General features: G+C 46.9%; 1 long non-coding RNA gene across 1 annotated transcript; it reads left to right on the top strand.

Annotated features, from left to right (window-relative positions):
- Positions 1-1,423: 1,423 nt before the first annotated feature.
- Positions 1,424-4,064, top strand: LOC137326977 (uncharacterized). Its single transcript, XR_010964317.1, has 2 exons — positions 1,424-1,468; positions 2,991-4,064. It is a non-coding gene; the product is annotated as an uncharacterized lncRNA (long non-coding RNA).
- The last annotated feature ends 13,100 nt before the right edge of the window (positions 4,065-17,164 follow it).

The raw sequence follows: 17,164 nt of genomic DNA, 5'->3' as shown, positions 1-17,164 counted from the left end.
GTGGCCTCCTGGTTTTTGGAACCTGTCGCACAACAGCTGCTGGTGCGAAACCATGAGCAAAGATAGTCAACTACAGAGGACTCAACCTTTATACGGTAAATACAACAACATTCGTAGAAGTCACGTGATCAAATGCCACGTGATTGAATGTCACATAATCAGGCGTCACATGGTCAGGTGTCATGTAGTTAGAATGTCACATGATCAAACCTCCAGGGATGCCTCCAACCAGAGTAGGCTCAATGAAGGCAGTTGTTTTAACCATTGTTAGCTGGCTCACATGCCTAATTAAAAAAACGAGAGAGAGAGGAGCAGAATACCTACGTCAAATGTTAAGCACTCAACTTTGTATGGAAAAATAAAAGTGCTTCCCCCTCTTCTTGTGTGAGTAGTCAACTTTGTGCTCACACCTTAAGGTCTCAGGGATCCACCAAAACAATACAAAGGTGTAAGGAGGAAATTTTCTCACCACTTGGTGAATTGCATAACTCACTGTTAAACGAGGCAGTGTAACAGTCCACCAAAGCCCATGGTGAGCAACTTTTGACTAAATTATGACTGCTGAACTAGCAGCTTGAAACAGATTCATAATGTTCTGGTTCACAATGTTCCTGATCTTTTTATCTGCAATTAATCTTGCTGTTTGGGTTACTTTGTGTAAATCAGGAACTTTGTGTGCCGTTCAATTTAATGAGGTACATTGTAAGGGTATCAAAGTATTCCAAAATCTTAGTTGTTTCTTAACCAGTCACAATTACTATATTACTGTGTGTGCTTTCTGGCTGTGTCTTTCTGGCCCCACAGCATCGCTCAGTTAACCATTATGCTGTCAATCATATTATTGCTGTGATTTTTGAAGTAGGTGGTTGATATGCTTGCACATACATCTTGAGTTGACACATGGGCCTCAATTTTGTAATGGTGGCGGGATGGCAGAGGGGGGAGGGTCAAGGTGCGCGCGGCAAAACCGAATAAAAAAAACTTACCTTTCCCCGCGCGATCGCAACTTAGCTGATGCTCATTGATCTTGGTTACAGGTTTCGCGCCCGGCAACCAGCCTGATTGACAGGCTGTCTGCCGACAGGAGCTGCAACACCGAGGTGGATGGGGAGAAAGAGAGAGAGAGAGAAATGTCATCCGGCATTGGACAGGGGGTGGAGGGGGAAGGGGGCAAAGATCGGACGGGGGTGGACAAAGATCGGGGGGGGGGACATTGGACATCGCAGGGGGTGAGACATCGGGGGGGGGGGGGTGAGAGATCGGAGAAGAGACATCGGGGGCGAGAGATTGGAGAAGAGGCATCGGAGCAGGGGGGTGCAGGTGACATCGTTGGAAAGTTAGGTGTATTTAATTTTTGATGTTCTGAAATGTAATTTTATTTAATTTATTTTGTTTATTTTTTACTGATCCGGCCCTTCCCCCTTGGTTTCACCAGGCGTGAATCGGAAGCCGTGGGAAAGCTGCCCAGGTAAGTTCAAAATCATTTAACTACCAAATATGTCAGAAATAAAGTACCTTAAATACCTCAATGAGGTACATTTGCTTCTTTAAATATCGTCCCACCGGCTTTAATTGCCGGCGGGACTTCCAGGTTCGGGAACGCCGCACACACCCAGATGACTCTGGATCGTGCACATTCCTCAGCGGGTTGGAGCCGAGAATCCCGCCCGCTCCAGAAAAATCCCGATTTTTGCTCTGCACCCCCCCACCCCCAACGCACCCACACTTCCATTTGAAAATCGAGCCCATGAGGTGTAAATAACTTTGCACATGCATGAGGGGCCTCACTTGCCAAGAGCTCTTGTTAGAAATTCCATTTGCACGCCACATTCAGGTAAAAACATTTTTTAAACTTACCATTTGGTGGCTGCCTCTAAGGTCCCTTTAAGGACCGGTGGTTAGGCCTCACATAGATGTGGTTATCCTGAACACAGCCAGCCCGGTGTCGCCTGCATTCAGGGCAACCCAATTTCAGGCAGGGGACATCAAACAGGCACAATGCCCCATATTTGCACATTCAAAGGCCCATTATACTGCTTCAATGGATATGAAAATCGGGATGAATGTATAACAGATGGCTGATCTAATATCCCCCGTTTTACACTATCGGCAAAAGACCCTGGAGGTCGATTTTAACCCTACTTGCCTGGCGGATCCTGGATGAGTGGGCAGTTAAAAATGAGTAGGTCATTTACCGACTTGAAAATTGGCCATTTCCCCCATTTTAATCTCCAAGATTCTGCAGGTGGATGAAGCCCTCGCCTAAAGTAGGCAAGGGCCTCATGGATTTATGCAAATCTGAGTCCTATTATACCAGAAGGTTCCCGATTGCATTTCAACCGGGACCTAAGCGGGGAAGTCGCCTCAGCTTGCCTGCCAGGCTGAACAAGTCTGAGGCTGGTCTGCAAACTGAAGTGGCCCTCCAAGGTAAGTATAATACTTACCTTGGTGGGGCCAGGAGGAACAGGAGTGGTCCTCCGGGCCCCACAAGGAATGGTGAAGCCTCTCCTGCCCTAGACTCACCGCCTTCCTTCCCGCAAGACAATCCCCGGAAATGACCTGCTTGCTGGCGAGCCTTCCCTCAGTATCGGCTGGCAGACTCGACCTTCCTCTCAAACCCACCAGCCAGCCACCGCTTTCCGCCCATTTCGGTCGGGCAGCTGACCAGCAGCATGTAGATGAGGCCCGGGAGTTAAAATACCCCTGGCTTGAAACTTAGGACAGCGAATGCTTTTCACACTCTCACCGCCCTTCACTTGCCTGAAACCCGCTCAGGGTTAAAATCAACCCCATGGTGAAACCATGCATCACATTTTCTGTCATTATTGCCTCATTTACACTGGCCATTAATCATGCCCATGTAAATGGATGTCAAGTGTTGCCATGTTAAAGGTGAAAGTTAATTTAAAGGGGCACAGCAAGTATAGCAAAAAGACTTCTTAAACCTTTACTCCTGAGCCATTTTCATTTTTTTTTGTGTTTCACTGCAGACTATTATTTCAACATCTATCTTTACCAGCTCTGCCCCTTCCCTATTCGAAAGAGGCCACAATGGCTTTTTGCTTTGGGAACACTCCTGTCTCTGTGTTTTTTGGATCAAGAAAAGAGGAGGAACAAAGGGAGGCAGACTGAGGAGCTTTTACCAGCTGACCCAGGAGCAGTGGTTGCAGAGACTGTGGTTCACAAAAGAAGTCACCAATGAACTGTGCCACATACTGCAATCTAAGCTGCAGCCCACCTCCAACATTGGGACCACACTGCCAGAGGCTGTGAAGGTCACCACTAGGTTGGATTGTTGCGGATTATTCCGGGTTGCCTCTGGAGACATAATTGACAATCAACTGCGTACAGATGCATCAAACTAGTCACAGAAGCATTGTTTGCTCATTTCATTATGTTATTCATGGACAACCAGTGTTAGTATCACAGGCCAGTGCAAGATTCCCCAAAGTATAAGGAGCCATGGATGGAAGCAACATGGTCGCACATACTCCCTTAATCCCATCACCTACATCAACAGGAAAGGATTCCACACTCTGAATGGTTTATGACCACATTATGCTCACATTCCTGACAGCTGCTGTGATGACTTCTGTAAGAAATATGATTTCTAGACCAAATCATAGTCATGTATCCCATCCTGCAAAGCTTCAGACATTTGGCTGAAAAGCGAAGCGTAGGCCTTGCGTCTGTGAGAATATGGAGTTTCGGAGTTTACCTCCTTCGTCGAAGGAGGTAAACTCCGAAAGCTTGTGATTTTCAAATAAAACTGTTGGACTATAACCTGGTGTTGTAAGATTCCTTAAATATGCTTCAGAAAGATATATAAACTGGAACGATGTCCCACTAAAGTTAATAGCAGTTTCTCGGGACGGCGGAGGCCCACACACCATACAATAGCAGGCCTGATCAGCTTGAAACTTCCTCGGGATAGGTTGTACGATCCTTGTTTATTTAATATAACTGTATTAGAACGTTGTTATATAAATACTTGTTGTTTGGTATAACCGCATTAGAACGTTGTTCTTGTGTCTATAATAAAGCTTGCATGTTTGGTCACACTCGGGCCTGAATCATTGTGGAAGTTATTATTAAGAAGGATTAACAACCCTTGGTAGCATTAATAATAACATATTTCAAACAACTTCATTTAAGGCAGTATTCCAGCCCACTCTCCACCAGAAAGGCAAGAGTGTTGGTAGCTGCTGAGAGATCAGGGCTACCCTCTATCGTCATGGTCCATGACACCTGTGTGCTTTCCCAGGACGTCAGTGCTACTATAAAGCTGTTAGCAAAGTCATAGAGCACACTGCTGTCATTCTGAAGGCACGATTCAGGTACCTGGATCAGTCCAGGGGTGCTCTGCAATACAGTCCAGCTAAGGCCTCAAGCTTAGTGATGGTGTGTTGTATGTGGCACAGCTTTGCTTTCCAAAGAGGTCTTCTCATGGAGGCCCCAGTGGATTTAGGCTCGCAAATACAGAAGGGGTATCAGGCAAACCCATTCCCGGTTGCAAGATACATATATGACAATCTGCATACATATCAACCATCCATGTTACACTGACAGGAGGCACTTAGAGGGCCTGGCCTGCGTGTCAGCACCACTTCTAATGGTAAGGAAATTGGTTCCAACTAAAGCACACTGCAGGCCAGTATTCTTGCAAGAACAGGCCTACAGTATGCAGTGATAGGATCCCTTCCATTAGCAACAGCATTCAGGTAGGAACGGCACTGAGGGTAGCTGTAAGAATTGGATGTCAATGAAGAGGTGCTGCATGGCTGCAACTTCAGGATAAAGAGGCACTTGCTGGGAATGCCAAGGAGTCATGCTGGATTAGAGGCAGAGCTTTGTTGCCGTACTGCCTGCGAAAGGGCCACATTTTTTTAAATTTCAGGTTTCCTTTTCAGCTTGTGCAATCCATCAATCTGTGAACAACTGGCAGCAAAAAAAAATTCTGACCCCCCCTCCCATCCCCTTCACCATCATTACAATCCTGCGAATCTGGGACTAATGGATGTCCCTTGCATCCGGTGTTGGAAACAAGCAAATTGTGGCTGCATTGTAGTTCTCTGAGCCCCAAGAGCAGGAAATGGGTGGGAAGGATGCAGGACAAGGTGGGGCGCGACAGAGTACATTCCCGAGCAATTTTCCGTCCTCACCCAGCCCAGATCTACCAAAAAATCAGTGGGGCAGACAGAAAATTCAGATTAAGATGTTTAATGCACAAAATTCTAAAAATATGGATTTACAATCAATCATCTCTGCAAATAACCTGGTGATCTTAATCAGGCAGATAATTGTATTACAGGGTGAATTTCAACAAAATGATTTTAATCAAACACCGAATAAAATTTGAAAACAATGCGAATGAACAGTTTGAGTCACAACATCAAAAGATACAGTGGGATGTAATTTTAGCCTTATATAATCTAAGAGGTGGAAATCCAGTCTCTGCATGACTTTAAATGGGAATAATTTAAATCTGACATACAGGACAGTGTGGCCTTACCCTCAGACTGAGACCTGAGGGTAAATTTTAACTCCCAAGAACGGTAGGTTGGGGGTGGATGGGCAGTAAAAATACTCTGTTTTCAGAGCGGGATGATATTTAAAGGGTCAATTTAGGTCTTTAGAGTTCTGTATTGAGTTACACAAACCATTTTAACGTCTCCTGAACATATCTCCCGTAGCCTCTGAAACACGCCATGGAAATGGAGGTGAGTTGCAGCCGAACTTCATTTGACCTTTAAACCAATAATTGAAACGTGTGAATAAAATATGAGTTTTTGCAGCAGGGCACTCAGCTCTCTCAGACAAACCTTTGACTGGGAGTTCTTTGTGTTTAGACAGAGATTTCTTTGTTCACACTCAGAATTCTTGTGGTCAGACATATTCACATACATTTTGGACCCCCTCAAACTGACAACATCAGAATGGGGGGGGCGCAATGGATGTATTCAGCACTACATCTGAGGAGGAGGCACATCAGCATCCGCGCCAGGCACCGTGTGCAGTTCTGGGATCTGCAGATGCACAAGACAGAGGTGCGCCACAAGGACCTGCAGAAGAGCAGAGAGGGGACCAACGGAGGGGCCGACTTCGTAGGAAGCACTACCCACGTGAGAGGGTGTACAGGCAGAAGCTGAGCTTCCTGGACCTCTCTGAGGAGCAGTACCTACGCAGGCTCAGATTGAGTCGGCAGTTGGTCGCAGACATCTGCACGCTCCTTCATGAAGAGCTGCTCCCGGCTGGGCCTGGTGTCCACGCATTGCCTGTCGCACTCAAAGTAGCCACTGCCCTCAATTTCTTCACCTCTGGATCCTTCCAGGGCGCCACCGGTGACATCACCAGGATCTCTTCAGTCATCTGCACATAAATGAAAATGACAGGCCATGGATGGCTTGTTTGCCAGGGCATCCACAAAAAGCAGGACAAATCCAATCCGGCCAATTACTGCCCCATCAGTCCACTCTCAATCATCAGCAAAGTGATGGAAGGTGTCGTCGACAGTGCTGTCAAGCGGCACTTACTCACCAATAACCTGCTCACTGATGCTCAGTTTGGGTTCCGCCAGGACCACTCAGCTCCAGACCTCATTACAGCCTTGGTCCAAACATGGACAAAAGAGCTGAATTCCAGAGGTGAGGTGAGAGTGACTGCCCTTGACATCAAGGCAGCATTTGACCTAGTGTGGCACCAAGGTGCCCTAGTAAAATTGAAGTCAATGGGAATCAGGGGGAAAACTCTCCAGTGGCTGGAGTCATACCTAGCACAATGGAAGATGGTAGTGGTTGTTGGAGGCCAATCATCTCAGCCCCAGGACATTGTTTGCAGGAGTTCCTCAGGGCAGTGTCCTATGCAAAACCTTCTTCAGCTGCTTCATCAATGACCTTCCCTCCTTGTGCCTTGTAGATGGTGGAAAGGCTTCGGGGAATCAGGAGGTGAGTCACTCGCCGCAGAATACCCAGCCTCTGACCTGCTCTTGTAGCCACAGTATTCATATGGCTGGTCCAGTTAAGATCTGGTCAATGGTGACCCCCAGGATGTTGATGGTGAGAGATTTGGCGATGGTAATGCCGTTGAATGTCAAGGGGAGGTGGTTAGACTCTCTCTTGTTGGAGATGGTCATTGCCTGGCACTTGTCTGGCGCAAATGTTACTTGCCACTTATCAGCCCAAGCCTGGATGTTGTCCAGGTCATGCTGCATGCGGGCTCGGACTGCTTCATTATCTGAGGGGTTGCGAATGGAACTGAACACTGTGCAATCATCAGCGAACATCCCCATTTCTGACCTTATGATGGAGGGAAGTTCATTGATGAAGCAGCTGAAGATGGTTGGACCTAGGACACTGCCCTGAGGAACTCCTGCAGCAATGTCTTGACGCTGAGATGATTGGCCTCCAACAACCACTACCATCTTCCTTTGTGCTAGGTATGACTCCAGCCACTGGAGAGTTTTCCCCCTGATTCCCATTGACTTCAATTTTACTAGGGCTCCTTGGTGCCACACTCGGTCAAATGCTGTCACTCTCACCTCACTTCTGGAATTCAGCTCTTTTGTCCATGTTTGGACCAAGGCTGTAATGAGGTCTAGAGCTGAGTGGTCCTGGTGGAACCCAAACTGAGCATCGGTGTGCAGGTTATTGGTGAGTGCCGCTTGATAGCACTGTGGATGAAACCTTCCATCACTTTACTGATGATTGAGAGTAGACTGATGGGGCGGTAATTGGCCGGATATGATTTGTCCTGCTTTTTGTGGGCAGGACATACCTGGGCAATTTTCCACATTGTCGGGTAGATTCCAGTGTTGTAGCTGTACTGGAACAGCTTGGCTAGAGCCGCAGCTAGTTCTGGAGCCCAAGCCTTCAGCACTACAGCCGGGATGTTGTCGGGGCCCATAGCCTTTGCTGTATCCAGTGCAATCAGCCATTTCTTGATATCACGTGGAGTGAATCGAATTGGCTGAAGACTGGCTTCTGTGATGGTGGGGATATCGCGAGGAGGCCGAGATGGATCATCCACTCGGCACTTCTGGCTGAAGATGGTTGCAAACGCTTCAGCCTTGACTTTTGCACTCACGTGCTGGGCTCTGCCATCATTGAGGATGGGGATGTTTGCAGAGCCTCCTCCTCCCGTTAGTTGTTTAATTGTCCACCACCATTCACGACTGGATGTGGCAGGACTGCAGAGCTTTGATCTGATCCGTTGGTTGTGGAATCGCTTAGCTCTGTCTATAGCATGTTGCTTCCGCTGTTTAGCATGCATGTAGTCCTGAGTTGTAGCTTCACCAGGTTGGCACCTCATTTTTAGGTACGCCTGGTGCTGCTCTTGGCATGCTCTTCCACACTACTCGTTGAACCAGGGTTGATCCCCTGGCTTGTTGGTAATGGTAGAGTGAGGAATATGCCGGGCCATGAGGTTACAGATTGTGCTGGAATACAATTCTGCTGCTGCTGATGGCCCACAGCGCCTCATGGATGCCCAGTTTTGAGCTGCTAGATCTGTTCTGAATCTATCCCATTTAGCACAGTGGTAGTGCCACACAACACGTTGAATGGTATCCTCAGTACGAAGATGGGACTTCGTCTCCACGAGGACTGTGCGGTGGTCACCCCTACCAATACTGTCATGGACAGATGCATTTGCGACAGGTAAATTGGTGAGGACGAGGTCAAGTAAGTTTTTCCCTCGTGTTGGTTCGCTCACCACCTGCCGCAGGCCCAGTCTGGCAGCTATGTCCTTCAGGATTCGGCCAGCTCAGTCAGTCGTGGTGCTACCAAGCCACTCTTGGTCATGGACATTGAAGTCCCCCACCCAGAGTAAATTCTGTGCCCTTGCTACCCTCAGTGCTTCCTCCAAGTGGTGCTCAACATGGAGGAGGACTGATTCATCAGCTGAGGGAGGGCGGTAGGTGATAATCAACAGGAGGTTTCCTTGCCCATGTTTGACCTGATGCCATGAGATTTCATGGGGTCCAGAGTCAATGTTGAGGACTCCTAGGGCCACTCCTTCCTGACTGTATATCACTGTACCGCCACCTCTGGTGGGTCTGTCCTGCCGGTGGGACAGGACATACCCAGGGATGGTGATGGAAGAGTCTGGAACATTGGCTGAAAGGTATGATTCTATGAGTATGGCTATGTCAGGCTGTTGCTTGACTAGTCTGTGGGACAGCTCTTCCAATTTTGGCACAAGTCCCCAGATGCTAGTGAGGAGGACTTTGCAGGGTCTTCTGAGCTTGGTTTGCCTTTGTCGTGTCCGGTGCCTAATGGTCCGATGCCTGGGTGGTCCGTACGGTTTTATTCTTATTGTGACTTTTCGTAGCGAGATTTTACAACTGAGTGGCTTGCTAGGCCATTTCAGAGGGCAATTAAGAATCAACCACATTGCTGTGGGTCTGGAGTCACATATAGGCCAGAGGGGTAAGGACGGCAGGTTTCCTTCCCGAAAGGACATTAGTGAATCTATGGAGCGGCAAGTGCTGTTGGATCACCGATTCAGGGAATTTCTGGCCCAGTGTTTCATGTATTTATTTACTGAGTTAATTAACATTTTCAGAACAGTATTTGTACTTAAAACAAGTAAGCTTTCTCCAACAAAACTTGTATTTTCATGAGTTTACATCCATGTGATTAATACTGATCCAGTTACAATCCACCTATTGTTTCTGTACAAACCATTTGACATTTCTCACAAGACTTGAGATTTGGGCACTTTTGTGCCTTTTAACCATTTAAACACATTTTTTTTGTGGTTTCAAAAGTATGATTTTTTAAAAATCCCTTTTTCCTCAGTTGACACTTTGTGAGATATTACATATAGAAACATAGGAACATATATCAGTCTTAGTGCAGATCTTGACTGTCAAAGCACAGTCCAACAGAGCATTAAGCTGATTGATAAGTATTCCCACAGTTTCAGTTGTTCACAAATGCTGTTGACCACTATGTCGGTAAGTGCCAATGTTGAGCCTTGGGTTACCCAACATGCACATTAGTTTGGAAATTACTGCACAAATGTGTTATGTCAAATTCTTCTCTCCACTATTTTAACTAAAGTGTTAATCCATTTAAAATAACTGGACTAACTCCTCTTAAAAGAGAGGACAGAGAAATTTGATGTGTATGAGTTGCACATTCATCGCTGACAGTAATTGCAGGCTGTCATTATTTAATTTTGATCACACATTTACCACATTTGGCAAAATTGGTAGAATAGTGGAGTTTCTGATGTGGACCAAATAGAATGGTTTAATTCTTACCAATCATTTCCTGGAGGAAGTTCTGGCCTAATTAGAATCATAGAATCATAGAAGTTTACAACATGGAAACAGGCCCTTCGGCCCAACATGTCCATGTCGCCCAGTTTATACCACTAAGCTAGTCCCAGTTGCCTGCACTTGGCCCATATCCCTCTATACCCATCTTACCCATGTAACTGTCCAAATGCTTTTTAAAAGACAAAATTGTACCCGCCTCTACTACTGCCTCCAGCAGCTCGTTCCAGACACTCACCACCCTTTGAGTGAAAAAATTGCCCCTCTGGACCCTTTCGTATCTCTCCCCTCTCACCTTAAATCTATGCCCCCTCGTTATAGACTCCCCTACCTTTGGGAAAAGATTTTGACTATCTACCTTATCTATGCCCCTCATTATTTTATAGACTTCTATAAGATCACCCCTTAACCTCCTACTCTCCAGGGAAAAAAGTCTCAGTCTATCCAACCTCTCCCTATAAGTCAAACCATCAAGTCCCGGTAGCATCCTAGTAAATCTTTTCTGCACTCTTTCTAGTTTAATAATATCCTTTCTATAATAGGGTGACCAGAACTGTACACAGTATTCCAAGTGTGGCCTTACTAATGTCTTGTACAACTTCAACAAGACATCCCAACTCCTGTATTCAATGTTCTGACCAATGAAACCAAGCATGCCGAATGCCTTCTTCACCACCCTATCCACCTGTGACTCCACTTTCAAGGAGCTATGAACTTGTACTCCTAGATCTCTTTGTTCTATATCTCTCCCCAACGCCCCACCATTAACGGAGTAGGTCCTGGTCTGATTCGATCTATCAAAATGCATCACCTCACATTTATCTAAATTAAACTCCATCTGCCATTCATCGGCCCACTGGCCCAATTTATCAAGATCCCGTTGCAATCCTAGATAACCTTCTTCACTGTCCACAATGCCACCAATCTTGGTGTCATCTGCAAACTTACTAACCATGCCTCCTAAATTCTCATCCAAATCATTAATATAAATAACAAATAACAGCGGACCCAGCACCGATCCCTGAGGCACACCGCTGGTCACAGGCCTCCAGTCTGAAAAACAACCCTCTACAACCACCCTCTGTCTTCTGTCATCAAGCCAATTTTGTATCCAATTGGCTACCTCACCTTGGATCCCATGAGATTTAACCTTACGTAACAGCCTACCATGCGGTACCTTGTCAAAAGCTTTGCTGAAGTCCATGTAGACCACGTCTACTGCACAGCCCTCATCTATCTTCTTGGTTACCCCTTCAAAAAACTCAATCAAATTCGTGAGACATGATTTTCCTCTCACAAAACCATGCTGACTGTTCCTAATCAGTCCCTGCCTCTCCAAATGCCTGTAGATCCTGTCTCTCAGAATACCCTCTAACAACTTACCCACTACAGATGTCAGGCTCACCAGTCTGTAGTTCCAAGGCTTTTCCCTGCCGCCCTTCTTAAACAAAGGCACAACATTTGCTACCCTCCAATCTTCAGGCACCTCACCTGTAGCTGTCGATGATTCAAATATCTCTGCTAGGGGACCCGCAATTTCCTCCCTAACCTCCCATAACGTCCTGGGATACATTTCATCAGGTCCCGGAGATTTATCTACCTTGATGCGCGTTAAGACTTCCAGCACCTCCCTCTCTGTAATATGTACACTCCTCAAGACATCACTATTTATTTCCCCAAGTTCCCTAACATCCATGCCTTTCTCAACCGTAAATACCGATGTGAAATATTCATTAAGGATCTCACCCATCTCTTGTGGTTCCGCACATAGATGTCCTTGTTGATCCTTGAGAGGCCCTACTCTCTCCCTAGTTACTCTAATTGACAGGTTGATGTCAGATACGCAGTCAGGACAGCGCAGCCTTTCTAGTACCTCCTCTTTATCAATTTTTAGCCCATCCAGTATCTCAACTACCTCTTCAATTACTGTGATTTTGGCAGCATCTTCTTCCTGTACTCTAATTCAGGTTTCTATACAAGAATTCTCACCTCCCAACAACCCAACAACCCTCTGCAGCCTCTCCCAGCGCGTGAGGCCATGGCTCCTCCATGTACTTGCATCACCTTTCAGGTCTCTGTGCATACACTTTGCTCCTGGTTGCTGTTCTGCTCCGGCAATTTAGATTTGCCCTGGCTCCCCTTTGGTGCTTCCAAGCCACAGCTTCCTAACTGTTTACAGGACCCTGCTCCTTGAATACTCACTGTTCCCCCAACCCCAGTGCTCCCAAATCCACTTACCCAATGCTCCCAGACACCTGTGTCTAAGTACTTTCAGACCCCACATTCCAACCTTTACCCTACTGAATGGTCTGAGACTCCTATTCTTCAGGGTGCTCCCAGAGCCCATCCAACCCTGCATACTTCCAAGGCCCAGACCTCATCCACCAGGAGTGGCCTCAACCCCCTCCACATGCTGCCTCCCATATGCCTCCATCACCAAATTTCCTCCTGCCCTCCCACTGCCTCCAACCTCTTAACTACAAGTACTGCAGTAACTACTAGAACCCACCTCCAATCCAGTTTGTGTTGGGTACTATTGTACTATCTAGCTTGGGTTTAAAAAAGGTCAAAGATAGAAATCGAGTACATTGGTAAAGGAACATTTGTGAGAGAAGAGAGGGGACATGGAGATGGAAAGACTTACACAAAGATTAAGAGAAAAAGTTGGAGACAAATAGAAAGATAGATACCATAATCAGAAAAATGTGTGAACCATACAGGGGAAAGGAAAAATAAAGCATGGAAGACAGAGGAAGACACAAAGTATGATAGGGAAAGAATTAGAAAGTCGGATAGAATGAGAGAAACAGTTGCAACAAGAGAGAGACGATGTTGTTTTCAGCTTTCCTCCATTTCCAACACAAGAGATCAACTGGTATATTTTTTAAAAGCCATAGTAAACTAAATTAAAATGCAGGTTGTTTGTTTTCCATGTTTAAAATAGAGGACCAGAGACTTGGCTTGTATTCCCTTGAGCTTAGAAGGTTGAGAGGTGATCTAATCGAGGTATTTAAAATGATTAAGGGATTTCGATAGGGTAGATGCAGAGAAACTATTTTCTCTGGTGGGCAATTCTGAACAAGAAGGAATAATCTTAAAATTTGAGCTAGGCCATTTAGGAGTGAAATCAGGAAGCACATTTTCACTTAAAAGGTCATGGAAATCTGGAACTCACTGCCCCGAAAAGGCTGTGGAAGCTAGGTCAATTGAAATATTCATGGTTGCAATCGATAGATTTTTGTGAGGTAAGGATATCAGGGGATATAGTGAACAGGATGGGTAAATGGAGTTGAGGTACAGATCAACCGTGATCAAATTGAATGATGGAACAGGTTTGATGGACTGAATGGATTATTACTATTGCTATGATGAGATTGCTTATGAACAAAGTAGGTGATCATGAATTATAAGAGACAAAGGTGTATGACATTTGCCTGAGTATGGGACAGGCATATTGGACTATAATTCTATTTTCTGGTTCTTTACATTCTTGTGTTTATTCAGCTTTGACCAAGGATTGAACATATTTGTATGGCTCAGTACCATCATTCACAATGTTGCTTTTTGTGTATGTAAACTTTCGGCGCTAACAATAAAAAGCACAGATGTGATTTGTCATTGTCAAGGAAATTATGATTAGTCAATTGGAAAATGTATTGACGACATATACTAATGGTAAAGTGCATTGAAATATGTCTACCTGACTTCCTTTTCAGTCTCTGTTCTTTTTATTATCAGGCACAGGTCTCGGAGACTGTGTCCCTGGCAAGTCTCTGCTTTCACCATCTGGATTTTATTATAATGACCAGTGGGTGTCAACAATCTGTAACATTCGGCACTTTGACACTCCTGCAAGTATTACAGACTGTCTTCGTGGGAAAAAAGTTTACATTTTTGGAGATTCCACTATACGCCAGTGGTTTGAATATTTGACTCAATTTGTGCCAGGTTAGGCTCAGCCATTTGTACTTTGGTATTGTGGTCTAATCTGTTTTAAGTATTACGTATACCCCAGTCTAGAACCAGTTCTTATATTTACACTTCTATGAACATGTACGCATTTGAATAATGGGCCAGAAATTGCCTTCAAAAGAACAGTGAGCTCAATAGTACTGTTGGTTCGCCACTCAGAGCAATTTCTGGGCCATTATATCTGTTTGTCATCTATACACAGTGCAACAGTAGCCACTGTACAGCAGGTAACATCCTCATGAAAACGTTGCTGGAACTAGCTACTGCCCAGTTTACTCATTCCTAATATTTGCATCTGAAATGCAAAATAATAGTTATTACTGTAGAGGTATAAGTGAGGTTTGTTTGTAGTGTAGTTGACTCCAAGACTATGGCGGGGGGGGGATATTTTAAGCCCCCCCTCCCAGGATGGGCAGTCATGGGTGGGGGGGGGGGGAAGGTGGGAGAGTTAAATTGTTAAAATCAGAAACCTGACCCGAATGCACCTACTTCCGGTTTAACCATGGCGGACTTGGGCCCAGCCGAGTAACCCGCTCTGGAGAGGCTGGTCAGTGATTAGAACGTTTAAACGTGCCTCCGTGCCTCAGATTTTGTCAGCGATTTGAATTTAACACCTCCAGCATGGGTTTCCCTGCAGCTATAGGGAGGCGGGAGCTGCTGGATCCAGCAGATAATTGCTTTCTCAGCACTGTCTGTGGGCCAGGAGGAGCAGGGCTGCTTCATCCCCGGACCCCCAAACAAACCTGCCGCGATCTCTCTCCCGCACGATCTCTCCCTCCCCACGATCTCTCCCTCCCCACGATCTCTCCCTCCCCACGATCCAATCTCTCCCTCCCTGCGATCCAAATTCTCCCTCCCTGCAATCTGATCACCCCTCACTGCAATCTCTCCCTCCCCACGATCCGATCTCTCCCTCCCCACGATCCGATCTCTCCCTCCCCGTGATCCAATCTCCCCCCTAGCGATCTCTCCCCCCCACAATCTCTCCCTCCCCACGATCCGATCTCTCCCTCCCCACGATCCGATCTCTCCCCCACGGTGATCTCTCCCTCCCCACGATCCAATCTCCCCCCACCGTGATCTCTCCCTCCCCGCAATCCAATCTCCCCCCACCGTGATCTCTCCCTCCCTGCAATCCAATCTCCCCCCACCATGATCTCTCCCTCCCCGCAATCCAATCTCCCCCCCACCTCGTCATCTCTCCCTCCCCGCAATCCAATCTCCCCCCACCGTGATCTCTCCCTCCCCGCAATCCAATCTCCCTCCCCCCCACCGTCATCTCTCCCTCCCCGCAATCCAATCTCCCCCGCCATGATCTCCCCCCCCGTCATCTCTCCCTCCCCGCAATCCAATCTCCCCACCGTGATCTCTCCCTCCCCGCAATCCAATCTCCCCCACCGTGATCTCTCCCTCCCCGCAATCCAATCTCCCCACCGTGATCTCTCCCTCCCCGCAATCCAATCTCCCCACCGTGATCTCTCCCTCCCCGCGATCCGATCTCCCCCACACGATCTGATCTCTCCCCGCGATCTCTTCCCCCGCGATCCGATCTCTCCCCCTCCGTGATCCGATCTCTCCCGTTCCGCGATCCGATCTCTCCCTGCCCCCTCTGCAATCCGATCTCTCCCCCCCGTGATCTGATCTCTCCCTGTCCCCCCCGCGATCTGTGCTGTGATATGGTAAACTGTATGGCCATGAAATTCTTACGGTTTGGTAGGACATAAGGCCGATGGATCTAACTGGGGACGGGGTGGTAAGAAGAGGCGTCCGTTACCTATGCCTGAAGCAGGCATTTGTCCCTTCGCATATGCAAAGAAGGGGCCTAACGTCTGCTTGAGGCCCCCATTGTGGGCTGCACTTAGGGAAACCAGCCCTAGGGATCACCTGCCAACTGATAAGGTGAGTAACTTACCTGAATGTGGAGCCTGGAGGAGTAAGAGTGCTCCTCCCGACCCCGCATTAAAGGACCCGATCGCTCCCCCACCCCAACGGCCCCGAGATCCTCAATACACAATTTCCACACCCCCGGCCTCCAGCGACTTACTCCCAATCTCCAAACTGTCCGCTCCCCACCAGTCCCGAGCCCCGATTTCCCTCCCAGGCTCCCCGACCCCCGCAACTCCTGACCCAATTGAAACCCTCAGTCTGAGCCAGAGCCCCGCTTTCTCTCACCCCCCCATCCCCAACAGGACCCCCTTACCTGAGGGCCACTGTGATGCTAGCAACAACAACAACTTTCATTTATATAGCACCTTTAACGTAGTAAAACGTCTCAAGTCACTTCACGGGGCGATTATCAAACAAAATTTGACACCGAGCCACATAAGGAGATATTAGGACAGGTGACCAATAGCTTGGTCAAAGAGATAGGTTTTAAGGAGCATCTTAAAAGGAGGAAAGAGAGGTAGAGAGAGGTGAAGAGGTTTAGGGAGGGAATTCCAGAGCTTAAGGCCTAGGCAGCTGAAGGCACGGCCGCTAATGGTGTAGCGATTAAAATCGGGCATGTGCAAGAGGCAAGAATTGGAAGAGCGCAGAGATCTCAAAGGGTTGTAGGCAATGTTCCCTCTAAGTTTTTCGAACATGCGCGGAATGAATTTGGGTTTGTGCACCGACAGAAAGGCTGTGTGCGCATGGTAAAAAAAAATCACAACTTTGAATAGAACATCTTTTTAGAAAACATCATTCAGGGTGTATAACAGACAGAACAAATATACAAAATAATGGATAATTGTAACAAGGCCTGCTGTCAAGAATTTTTAATTAATCAAAACTGGTTATAGAAATTTCAGAAGTAAACACTGTCACCAGAGGAATGGGGACATCCTGATTGAGACCCAGGGCTCGATTTTCCAGTGAAGTAGCGGGTGCATTAGGGGCTCCGGAAATCGGGGAAATCCCATTCGGGTTCGGAGC

Source organism: Heptranchias perlo, chromosome 11 (assembly GCF_035084215.1).
Source record: "Heptranchias perlo isolate sHepPer1 chromosome 11, sHepPer1.hap1, whole genome shotgun sequence".
Taxonomy (NCBI): Eukaryota; Metazoa; Chordata; class Chondrichthyes; order Hexanchiformes; family Hexanchidae; genus Heptranchias; species Heptranchias perlo.
Note: the sequence above shows the minus strand (reverse complement) of the source record. Positions and strands in the feature narration are given on the sequence as shown.